Genomic DNA, 10,260 nt, shown 5'->3' with positions numbered 1-10,260 from the left:
AGGACACGTAACTAACCAGTACTTACCAGCCTTTCAATACTACTGCTTTCTGGGAGCCATTCTTTTACCTGTTCAATTTATGTTTTTTTCTAGTATGTATTTTTTTTAAATCATAATTGGTTCTTTAAGGTAAAATTCACCATTGTATATGCAACATTAAAGATCTTTAATCTTAACAGATGACCAGTACAGCATTAAATTAAGCTATTGAATGAAAAGTAAACAAATAAAGCTTGTAAGCAGCAGAGTTGTTAAAAAAACAAAAAGAGAGAGAAAAAACCCTAAACAAATAATATGAAAGATCAGTTGCCTTTTCAGAAATTCAGCAGGTGCCCGATTTGTCATGCTCCTTGCAACAAGAAAGGTCATTATTTACCTTTTTTCTCTGTCATAGCTAAGGTGGAGTTCAAAATGTCCATGTATAGTTTTGCTAATAAATTAAAATGTACTCATTCCCCAAGTGACATGAACTTCAGCCGCACCAAAGAAAACAGTGTTCTGCAAACAATCCACCTGTGTCTTCACATACGGATTTGCAAAAGAGTTTAGAAAAGAACACTCACTTGGGAGGGAACAGGAGTCTAGCCCCTATTTCCAAAACGATCTTGCGAACAACAAAGCCCAGATATCCCTCTGCACAACTCAATTAGGTTAGAGCGTTATGCCCCTTTTCATCCAATATCACCCAAAAGAAAAGATAGTGCTAAGCAGGGGGTCTATCTTCCCCAAATTATTTTGTAGCTTGTCTATTATGGTACATTTCTGGAAGATGCAGGTGTGGATTTGAACGCCTTCAGGCTGAGGAAAGAACAGTAATCAAGTCTCTCCCTTTCTTAGGAAGCACTCTCAACTACAGTAAACAAGTACATGCCTATGGTTGGTAAAAGAGAAAATCCTATTACATTAAGAGTCCACCCATAGAAGAGGGATCAGTGCTTTGGATTCTCAGTGCACGCAGCTGCCTATACTCTAAAGAAGCTCAGAAATTCAGACATCCTACCGTGCTAGCACGTCCATTTCAGCAAGGTGGAAACCCCAGCGAAATGCAGGATGACTGAATTTCTCTTTGCGTGTTTTGCACAGACACAAGCTCTATTTTCTATGCTAAAAACACAGTATATATTACTTTAAAAGTTGCAGCTGCAGAGAACCATCAAATGGAATTCCTGAGTTGCATATGCCTTTTTAATCACCTTTAGTGCAGCAGCCTGCAAGAAAATGCTTAGCAGAATCATGAACTTCAAAAGGAACCACACCAACAGAATGTCACGGTTGGCAATGAAAAGCAGGACAGTAGAAACCAAGCATCAGGAATTGTTTTAAACAGATTTCTCAAGACATGTCAAACAAGAAGATAAAAATTTTGTCACTGAGCAGAGAGATTGCTTTTCCGACAGATCAACTTCTGAAGAGAGATCCTGGAAGAATCCCAAAGTTGTCATTAAAAACAAAAATCAGCATTTCTTATACATAAATTGTTAAGCCTTAGTTAGGAACAATTTTTAAGACAGTGACAGAATCTGCTCTCTTTTGCATCATCGTGAATAGATAATGATTCTGGTGAAGTTAATGAGCAATTGAAGTTGGAGAATGGGTTTTCATTCAATATTCAGAGACACAAAGTCAGAGTCGTACGCAATGAGAAGTCACTCAAGCTCTCCTAGATTTAGAACTTGTTACACGTGTTTATATTCAGTATGTCTGTGTAAGGGAGAGGTGTACGTTACACAATGGTCTATTTTAATCTGTACAGTGTTCCCACCGCATCTCTTATAGACCTACGTATACATGCTTGATCAGAATGTGTCTTAAAATCTGGCCAGGCAGGTTGCTGCGTCCCATGATGAGAGATGCAGCACTTAAATGTCATTGCATGATGTAACCAGAGGGACACGGGGGTGGAAGAAACATGCCTTTGTCTGATGATCAAATAGCGTCTATCTGACAGTTAAGTGGTATGAATCAGCGAAGATGGCACCAAAGATGGTCCTCTTATACAGCTACAACAGTAGGGAAAATACTGAAGGTTGGCCATCAAACAATCACATCAGTAGTTCTGCTACATAGTGAATATGTAGCAATATAGCGTTAAGCATGAGTGAAAAAATGTGTATTTGTAACCACACTAACTTCTCTTATCTATTAGCATGAGTATTAACACTTCCCTTAGGGTACCAGCGAATAGTGCTAAAAAAGGCCTCACTTGTGAATAGATTAGATATAAAAAGGTAACATGTAAATGTGTTTACCATTCACTAAGTGCTATGGATTAAAATATAATAGGAAAAGTTCAGTAGGAACTGGAAGATATAGGAGAGCCGTTTCAAGTATTTGCATTTATCAAGTGAATGACTATTTTTGCTATTTTAACCTACTAATGTACAGCTCTCACCGAATACTTTCACATACAAGACAGAAAAAAACCATTTTGCAACAATTTAAAATTCTAGATGAATGCTGATCACTCTATACAGATTGAAAAGACACATTCCCTAATCATCCATCACTAAAACTAGGCTAAATATTATGGATTTAAATCTGCTTAAAAATAAAAAAAAAAATCTAATCTCGAGATGCAAGTAATACAAGATATTCTAATAAACATGACATTTCATTCTAGTGACACGATATGGCAAGAGAACAAGAAGATTTTCTTAGCTATATCCATGGGGTTTTCCTCCACTTCGACTGACATTTACAGACTTGATCTTTTACATCCCTTAAGGAAAACAATAGTTTTGCAAATAATTAAGTGAATGTGTTTGTGTTACAGTTTTCAGTGATACATTAAAATTCCTATTAAGATGAGAAAAAATTACAGATAGTCACACGCAGGATCAGCAGCAGTATCATGTAGAGTGTTTGATCATTAATATACCAGATATCTACAAGAAAGCCAGACAATGATCAGCACAGGGGCTATTCTAAGTCTTTACATTACCTTTATTAAGCACAAAAGGTGTTGGGTTTTTTTAAAATCAGCTTTTTTATCAGACTGCTCCTAAAAATAAGACTGAATTAATTACTTTTAATCATTAGTTATTCCTAAATTTAATCCACACTACATTCTGGAGACAAAAGTAGGAATTTTCTTTAAAATCCCTATTCATAAGGGAGGTGCCACAATCATCAAAGAACTCCTCAGCGAGAACATCGGTTCAGCGTGATCACGCACTGACACCTAGTGAATACTTGCAGTTAAGAAATCCTGTTGCTTCTCATTGCCCATGCAGGACAAACGTTACCAATATATTCATGCTGACAAGATGTTTCACATAAGGACTATGTTTCCCTTCTTCTAATTAGAGAGACATTAGGATGTGCAGTATTTCTTGTACGCAAGCATAAGGACACACATAGAGTATGCAGTATCTGACCTGCTCAAAAAACATTTATGTCCCTGTAAATGGGTCACTACCTCATTTTATTTTTCATCCATGGTGACAGCCTAGCGCATAGTATGTCAGTGAGACCAAGCAGACAAACAAGTTCTTAGAGACGAGATCTATTTTGCAAACCTCCATCTCCACTCAGGGAGTCAGCTGGCTCCACACACAGCACAATTGTTTTGTTTCCATTATGTAGCAGATGGTGATAGAGATGATCTGAAAAGCCCTTAAACGTGAACGGCACATGCTGAGGCACAGCGGAGACTGCAACCAGAGAATTTATAGCTGAGAACAATCTGGGGTCAGTGATTATGTCATCGCATTGTCACTCCTCCTAATGCGTCTCAACAGAGATGCAGAAGCTAGCTGTTTGACCTATTCATCCAGCTTCATGCAGAATCACCAGCCCCACATCCTCTCCACATACAATGGAAAATATCCAACATTGCAACTCACAACTCTTCTTATTCTTTGATTGCATTTAAGGGATCCCTTCTCCTAAACTTTGCACATTTCTCAAGGGTAAAGGCCAAGCTAGCAACTATCTTTTCTCTTGACTTCTCAGGGAGCACTGGACAAATTATTCAGTGAAAAACCACACTGCCTAGTATTACAAGCCAAGCCAGAAAAACAAATACCAAAATAAACCTTCAAGCTCTTACAAATGGGTTGAGGTTGTGTTGGGAGACAGGGGAGAAGGTGGTATGCAATACACTACCAGATGCCATCAGTCACCGTAAATCTTTGCAGACCCATGTTCAAAATTCCAGTTTTCATACCTCAATTTTCTTGAATTCCCAAACACAAGGATCCTCCAGAATGACATACAGCATTCTGAATGATACACTACTGCAGGCTACAGGGTTTTTTTCAACATTAGCACTGAACTGACTTGAAAGTTGTTCTTCATAAGAAGGGTGACACAGAGGTCTAAACTACACGCACCTACCGTGTTCAATCCATCTCCTAGAAGGCCACTGGGGGGGTGGGGTCGGGGGGGAAATTAGTCACTTCAGAACTTCTGGCTTCACTTGAAAAAACTGATATTGTTGCACACTTCAACGCATCCAGGGTATTTATACCTGGCTATGAGCGTGAAGCTCAATTTCTCTCTCATGTATATTATACGTAAGTTATTTTGTCACAGCTGTGACACAGACAGGTGATAGCACTAGTGAAAAATCTTTTACAAACAGGTATTCGGATGAAGTTATTATCTAAATACTAAGTTGCCCTACTCTTGTACAATACTTCTCCAGCAGAACCGCAGGTCTTTGGATGAGTAGCTTCAGTTGCAGAGATCAATGCGGTGTTTTTCCATTTTCATGATTCCATAATAATCCTACGTGTGTGTGGTGATGGTGGCAGGGGGAGGCAGAGGTCTCCCAGCCCAAACCACAGGAAGACTAGCAGGCCACTGGCAGCAGACTTTACTTTCCAAATTTGTTTTTAATGCAAACTAACAGGGGTGTGGAAGGAACTCGACAAATCTGAATTGGCTTTTTTTTTTTTTGAACAAGCGCTCAAAAAGAAAAACAACAACAACACAGAAAACCTATCTAATTTAGAAAAAATGACCCATGCCCTAAGCATAGTTACTCTATCAAGGCTTCTCCTATAACTATTTGGTTCAGGATACATCCCAAACATCCCATACCATCCGTGTATTCATCTGAGAAGGTGAGGGACAAACACAAAACACACAAGATTATTGCCACTGTTATGAAATTTTAGTTTGTGAATCAGGTACGGTATTTTGAGATTCTTTAGTTAAAATGTGTAAGTCCATTTAAAAGGTAAATATTTTATGAATGCATCTTGGAAACCAGTCCAAGCCAAAGTAAACATTAGCAGGAGCCAATGCAAATCCTGAGCAACTTTAACTCTCATTACTTTTCATACGCATATACAATGTTCACAAATATATACACACAAAAATTTATATGCATATACAACGGCCTCCTGTTTGTCAAGACTCCACCTGGAAGATGACATGTTTTCCATGCTATCACTCCAGTAAGCCTTTACAAATTTTCCACCATCTCTTATACTATGACAAAAATTAGAACAGGTAACTGTATTCTTGTCAAATAGGACATGTAATCTTACAGGCAAAACACAGATTATAAAGGGGAGGGATGGGAAGGGGGAAACAGCAAGGTGCCTGATCAGCTTTCATGGATCAAAATTTCTTCTGTAATAAAGAAAATTTATACCCCCTCAAACCGTATACAGTATTCTGCTTTGCAGATCAAAAATCCTCGTTGCCATGGGAACTGCAAAAAAAAGCCAGTCATGACATAGCAAGGCTGTAACAGAAACACGTCTGCTGGGAAATTACCAGTAGTCCAGGTTTTCACATCAAAAATGCTTAGGTATTTTCAACCTGAAAACAAAAAGCCTCCTCAAATCTTACTTCCAAACTCTCCTTCCACAAATATTTTGCAAATTTTCACTGAAACCTACTCATATGTATATATTGTTTATACAAAATAAGATAAACAAATTAGTGTTTAAGATGTACTATATACAATGCAAGAACACCAACTTGTATATGTCTTTGCCAGATATACTTGGTACAAAGTGTGCACTAACGATTTACATTGCTCAGTCCATCTACACATAGGACAATAAACAGATCTTTAAAAAAAAAGACTAAAGCACTTGATGAGAAGCACACAAAGAGAATATTGCATAAGACAGACTGTATAAAGCAAGATTTATAATGCAGTTGTTTAAAACAGTATTGCAAGGTTAGTTACACATGCAATTTGCCCTTTGTATCTGTGTTCTCACCAGGTAACAAGAAGTAATGTTTGATTACTAAAATAGAGTATCATGCCTTTTGAGAAAGCTGTTGGCACTTCAAAGAAAAGTGAAAAAATCAGTGTCAAACCTAGAGTCATGCAATCCCCACTTGAACACAAACAGTTCCCAGAAGTGTGAATAAAAAAAAACCCGCGCTGATCAAAGGATCCATGTAATAACATGGAATTCGTACTACCAAACATATCCTTTTCAGCACCCCCTTATAATCTTATAGAGGTGCTAGATTTATTCTCCTGTCAAATACATATATGATATAAAATGTCTCAAGAACACCACATGAAAAATACTACATAGAAATGCTGTTAAAATGATGTGACCTCTAGGCCACATGCTGATTTGTAACACAACAATGAAGTTGGGAAGAACCCTGGAGAAAACAGTTTTGCAGAACAGTTTCTGCAAAAACTGCTTTTGCACGTTGAAGCAGTCTCAATATATATTTTAAAATACATTTTTCTTTTAACAAAATACATTTTTCTTTTAACATTATAACTACTTAAGTATCAGATTATGACAAACTACTTTAAAGAGAAACCTTGGAAACTAAGTACAAGTCTTATCTGCAGACTGGTTGATGGTTCCAGATGGCTCTGTGGAACTGTTAATTAGGAAATACATTCTTTTTTATCTGTTCTTAAATACATACTGTTTTATCTGTTCTAACAACTCTTGCTTATCAGACAGCACGCACGTTATACAGAACACAGTACCACTAAAACTAATTAGTTTTGATTAACTCTTCATTTCATCCCCCTCCCTGGAACACAGATTAGGGCAGCTACCTACAAGTTAGCCATGCCCACTCTCCTTTTTGACCCAGCCTGCATACCCTGGCGCAGAACTGCACAGGTCCTGTGAAATGCTTGGACAAAGCATCAAATAACTGAGGATATTCAGAGTAATGGAAGGCACTTCCAATGAAGAGTGTACTTATCTGGGAAATGCAGCAGGCTTTTTTTTTTTTTTACCTGTCAAAGCCATACAGTAAACAGGATGATGGTGGTCGGGGGGGTGGGGTGTGGACAATATTTGGATCTTTATTATGGCTTGCAAAAATTGCAGATGTATTTAAATAGGGTTCAAGAAGTCACAGAATCATAGAGTGATATAGAATCTATGATTCTATGAAATCGGGCTCGAGAAGTCAAGCAATTTACAACAACAAAGTGAAACAGTTAAGTGTGCAATACTTTTAACAGTAAAATTTTATCTTCGTAATAGTGTGGCATTATTCATTTGACAAGTTTTTAGAATGAGCAAAAATACAAGTGGCTTTTCCTCAGAGGTGACTGGTGAGGAAAAAGGGCTGTGGAGTAAGAAAGTAACTAATACAACACAACAAAGCATTCTACAAATAGCAAAAAACGCATGAAAATATTTAACCTTCTAGATCATTTTATCTGCATAGATCAGTCCTTCACTTAACACTGCATCTATTTGATGAGTCATTATTTCAGTAATGCAGATGCTCCGCATTTCTCCGCTTCATACAAACGTTAGGCAGAAGTCTTCGCTGCCAGGGACATCCAACTCTCCTTCTCCTCTGGCTCACTGTTTCTCTAAATTAGTCACCTTCAACCACCTGTAGAAGATTCCCCTATTTATACATAGCTGCTTAGAAAAGAAACCAAACCACAGTTCAGCTCCGTTCAGCCATTGAACAAATAGATCGACGTATTACATTAGTGCTGTAATATCTGTCTGTGGTTAAAGCAAGCTGCTACTTCTGCTACTGTACGACCACTGCGACAAATACCAAACCAGGCTGTATTCTGATCTGTAGCCTCTCTACAAGGCCATTTGTTTCCAAAGTACAACAATTTACAATAGCGGATGTGTGTTCTAACAATACCATTACAACCTCCTACAGTTGTTTATTGCTTATTTCCCCCCCAGCCGTTGCTATGCAATCAAAGGCAGGAAATAATTTTAAATTGTCATTAGAATGACCTGACAGAACCCAAAATCTAAACAGTAAGGCACAAGACATGTAACAACGATAAATTCACAGTAAGGTAACATTGCATGCTGCAAACACTTCTCAGTCTATTATGCAAGTAAGGGTCCCCACAGAGTGAAGAAGCCAGCCCACATTCAAGTGCTTTATATTCCAGAAATCTGAGATGACCTAACTCAAATTACAAATAGATTTCTCTAGGTTCAACCAACCTTATACCACATGCTGCAGAAAGTTCTGTTTATTTCATGATAAAAGCTAGATAGATCTAAAGAGCTAAGATATCTAAGAACATTTTAAAATAAAGGAGGCTTAGTCACAAACAAAGATAAATAGAAACAATCTCCGAGTTCTCTGGTTTTCCTGCTCTTTATTGCACTACCTTAAAAAAAGGATGAGATTTTTAGTGACTTGCCCTCAATTAGTCAGGTATGTTGCTGGGTTAGCCTGAACTATGCTTCATACAATGAACACAAAAATAACATATTAAAACAAAAAACACAGATAAGAACAGGCATACAGAAAGGGCAGACCTTTCCTTACAGTCAATTTTTAAAAGCGGTATTTTAGAGATCACATTTACTATGGTTTGCTTTCCTCTGAACTAAACAGCACAGAAGTCACCCTGGAGTCACCCTAGGGTATGCCACTCTAGCATCTTTGCCCTTGTGTCTTTATTTACTTTACCACTTCCCAGAGTAAAAATATTAAAATTTACAAACTTCTTAGAGCTTTATTTTTTCCACACATACAGTGTAAAAAAAAAAAATCCATTCTCCAATTTGTACGCTGATGAAACAAAGGCGACAAATGTGGATGTGCAATCATTTGTGGTGGACTTTAGTTAACAAATCTTCCCCCAGTAAAACACATCCTCATTTAGAACACTGCAAAATCAGGTGGGTACAATTCACCAGTATGAGTGAAAGAACATGGGAAACTGAGCAGGTCCTTCATCCCGAAGCAACCGGTTTATTCTTTAGCTCTACTCGTCTGTGCCAGCCACTGCCCCTGCCCAACAGTTTGTCTCTCCTGCCTACTTAGACCAGAAGGTGTTTCAGGCAAAGAAAGAACTGGCGGTATCTGTTGCTCCAGAGTTTGCTGCGCTAAGCGGATTCAGAACGTGGTTTCTCACACAGGACTAGCATGGTCTTGCACCAGCACAGGATTTATCCAGAACCACAGAGTACACAGAAACCCCATGAAGCATTTCGCATTTATTCCGCTATCCCAGCGGACAGCTGTGGCTACGCCGGCTACCACCAGCCACCCTCACGCTGCTCTGCCACGACCTGCGCAAGCAAGGCGGGCAGGCTTGGACGCCCACCGGCAGACCAGCACTCCCATTCCCCAGGCTGGCGCAGCACGGCAGACCCACTTCTACCAAGGGACTCCGACCCGCTCGGTGCAGCTGGGAGCGAAGGTGCTGGGGCATGGGCAGCACCTGGGGATGGCTAAAACCCACAGGGCCCTAAAGGGGTGGCTCACCTCGCCTCACCTCACCTCTGTATACCTCAGGTGTCAGAAACACCAGGAAGGGCAGTTTTATAGAATCATTTACGTTGGAAAAGATCCTTAAGATCATCGAGTCCAACTGTTAACCTAGCACTGCCAAGTCCACCACTAAACCATGTCCTTAAGCGCCACATCTACACATCATTTAAATACCTCCAGGGATGGTGAGGAATTTTTGTTTCTATGTTTACTTTTATATATTTTTCTGTCCCTATTATTTACTTTTTTCCTGTCTAGGCGAGGATCCAGTAAATCTTTGATTTGCAGACAACTGCTATCTCTGGGCAACTAACAAACCCATGTACTAGTGGAGTTTGTTCTCTTCCTCACTAAGAAACCCTCAGCTCCTGGGCTAACAACGGGTGCACCTTTGCTCCGCAGCCTCCTCTGCTGTTAGAAACACCCAACGCGCTCACGGTCCTCACCTGAAAACTGGTATTTCAACTATTCCTGCCATCGCCTAGGTTAACCGGTCCTACGCTGGCTGTTAGGAGTAAGGCAAGCAACGGGAACGCCTGGCCCCCCGCCCTCCATCGCCAGCGGAGGGCCCTGCAAGCGGCGCTTCCCGAG

The sequence above is a fragment of the Pygoscelis adeliae genome, unplaced genomic scaffold (assembly GCF_000699105.1).
Source record: "Pygoscelis adeliae isolate BGI_AS28 unplaced genomic scaffold, ASM69910v1 Scaffold106, whole genome shotgun sequence".
Classification (NCBI taxonomy): Eukaryota; Metazoa; Chordata; class Aves; order Sphenisciformes; family Spheniscidae; genus Pygoscelis; species Pygoscelis adeliae.
Note: the sequence above shows the minus strand (reverse complement) of the source record.